This window comes from Chinchilla lanigera, unplaced genomic scaffold (assembly GCF_000276665.1).
Source record: "Chinchilla lanigera isolate Chin_1 unplaced genomic scaffold, ChiLan1.0 scaffold00002, whole genome shotgun sequence".
In the NCBI taxonomy this organism is placed as follows: domain Eukaryota; kingdom Metazoa; phylum Chordata; class Mammalia; order Rodentia; family Chinchillidae; genus Chinchilla; species Chinchilla lanigera.
In genome coordinates this window covers 2019276-2022423 of record NW_004955403.1, presented here as the reverse complement: position 1 = coordinate 2022423, position 3148 = coordinate 2019276, and positions in this window count along the sequence as shown.

The window sequence follows — 3148 nt, the reverse complement described above, 5'->3', positions numbered from 1 at the left end:
TCTGGCGATGACACTGGGGAGAAATGGAACGCGGTTGCGTGGCTGGAAGGCACGCGGGTGGGAAGCCGTGCCCTGCAGAGAAGCGCACCCGAGGGCGGCGGGCAGGGCGCTTGCGGGGCGCGGGAGCCCGTGTCCCCGGCCTGCGGCAGACTCTGCGGAAGGGCTGCGGAACGAGGCCCGGGGCTAGGAGAGGAGGCTGGGGGCCGCATGCTCGGGGTCACCCAACCCCCAGCTCACCTTCATCCCCGACACTCGGGTGCACCTGTCTCCTGCGGGCCGCCCCGCTGACCGCGCCCCGGCTGTGGACGGCCCAGGCCTTAACGCACAAAGCCTAGGTCCAAATAGTAACCGCGGGCAATCCCTTAGTGTGGCCGGGGTCGGGGCAATGGCACCGGCCTTTCCTGGGCTGTCAGACCACATTCCTGAACTGCACACGTGCTCGGCATTTAATGAAAACACCCGGAGAGAAGATGACCGTCACCGGCCTCCAAGGCCCCCGCGCCCTGCGGGAAGAAGCATCCCAGTGAAGGATAAACTAGGCATCCGGGCATCAGGAGAAGCAGCCGCGCCGGCTCCTCAGGCGCTCAGGACATGGACCGTCAGGGCGCAGCGGAGGGCAGGGAGGGGAAGGCAGCGTCCGCGGCTGAAGACTTTCGGAACAGCAGGCAGTCAGCGAGCCTGCAACACCTCCTCGGGCTGAGATTTCTCAGGCCCGGGGCTTCACGTAGAGCAATCCGCAGTGACAACAGATGTCACCCATCGATGCTTCTGGGGTTAGACAGCAATCTTTCAAAGAAGACACAATCTACAGGTTGAATCATATGGAACCTTGAATTTTTAAAAATTATTATTAAAGTAAGATCTCTTAGCTAAAAGGTATTAAAATTATTTCTACTCTTTCATGAATCACACATATATGTAATACTCATGAACACTACATGCAGATGGTGTGTGTACTTATTTATAGGAGGTGTGATTTTAAAATGCAATGTATGTTTAAATTTTTAAAAATACAGTAAAAGACACATTGCCACTCACCCCCCCTGCGTTACACCCGCTGACCCATCGTTCTTACCACTGTCTGCAGCTGCTCTGCAAGTTCTCCTTCCTGAGTGTCTTGTGTGTGCTGTCCTGGCTGCCTTGATGTCCTGAATCAATTCAGGGTGTTGCCCTTTCATGGTCAGTTTATCTTTGGGAAGGAGCCAGAAGTCGCCCGATGCCAGAGCATTGAATGAGGTGGCTGAGGAAGCGCTGCCGTTTTCTTGAGCCCGCCTTTCTGTTGGATGGCGTTCAGCAGCAGCATTCACTGTATGTTTGATCACACGCTGTGGAGAAGCTCATGAATGAGTACTCCAGAACTGCTTTGGAAAGTGGTGGGAGCAATGGGATAAGAGAAGACGAGGCGTCTGAGGAGAACTGATGGTAATGTATCTTACTGCAATACATTTTTTAAAAAAATTCAACATTCACCATCGATTCACCCTGGACTCACGGATTTACAAAGCCCTGTTGGGAAACCTTTCTCCCGAGTGCAGACCTCATCCTCTTTTGCTCCACCTGCTTTTCCTTGGTGTCCCTGCAAGCCTCAGGTCCGTTTGCCTCTGGAGCCAGTCTCTGAGACCAAGGTCTCACTGGTACCAAGGCCCTGTGTAGTCACCCTGAGTAGCCTGAGCTCCCAGCCCACGGGTAGCCTGACCCTGCAGCACTGGGCCTCTGAGTGCAGTACGTTTAGAAAGCAGAAATCTCCCCACATCAAAGCTGTAAGAGGCCAAGGGGAGAGACCATCATCCAAGCAACAGGAGACGAAGTGTTCTCTGTTGGTCGGGAAATACGAGGCCAGAACTACAGGGGAGCAGATGGCAGAGGCCGAGGGACATCTACGTATGAAGGAAAATAAGCACGAGGCGGGGCGGGCTGCAACTGCACCCCGGGGGTCTGCTGACAACCACGTGGACTCCCACTTTGTGGTACATGTCACCGCCAGCACCCCTCCGTGGAATTATAGCCTTGCATTACAGGGCCGCTTGCCTGTTATTATGCTCAGAAGAGTTTAGAAAAATGTGCCCAACGTTGTTGAAATGAGAAGTGGAGGCAGCCAGGCAGAACTCGCAATCAAGGTCTTCCTGAACGCCTTCCAGGGGAGCTCTGACGCGCCCACGTGGCTGCCGCGGCCTGGCCGGCGGGCTGCTTGCTAAGAAGCACATCTTCCTCAGGATTCTCGCCGGGCCTCGCCTCCAGGATGGCTTGGGCAATAATTCCCTGACACTGAGCCACGGGTGGCAGCAAGCAGCCCCACAGGGGTGACAGTAGCGGGCGCAGCAGACTGAACTGTCAGGACCCACATCACAGTTCCTAGGAAACGCCCAGCAGGGGAGTGCCACGTGCCTGACACCCAGGCCTTTCTCGTCCAGTGCAGTAATGGCGGACGAGACCCCAGACACGGAGTGCGGAGCAAGCGCATGCAAACACACGGCCGAGATTCTGGGGTCTTTAGGAACACATACCAAAGGGCCCTGCTTACAGATTTTCCCCCTGTCCTGGAAGTTTTCCTGTGTGGAATCAGTGAGGAATGGGAGCAGGTTGACTACAGCTATTTGTTTCCTCTTCATTTCATTTCAGTGAGGGTTTATTTACTTAGAGTGACCCTCTAGACAGTCTCCAGGTGGATGTATAGCCAAATCAATTTTCTCCACAACTGAGAAAGTGTAAGATCGTGGATAATTCCTTTTCTTTTCTTTTTGCTACTGGGGATCGAACTCACGACCTCACACTTGCCAGGCAGGCGCCATGCTGCTGAGCTATATCCCTGCCTCATGGATAATTCTTGTTAAAATCATTCCCAAATCGGTTTATTATTCATCTGTATTTCTTTACTGCTGCCAATCAGCATAGTGCTCCAGATGCAGTAGTTATTCCAGAAAGAGTGAACAGGTGGGGAATTTTCTATATGCGTGAAGGACGGATGAATGGGTGTGGAGGTGGGAAATTGAATGGGCAGATGGCTGGCTGGATGGACAGAAAGACATTTCAAGTTTATGATGAAAACCATCTGCAAGGACAGGGCATTGGTGACCCTCCTCATAATTAAGATTTTGATGTCTGTCCACCTCATCCTTACCATGTCTGTCCACCTCATCCTTACCTGGGC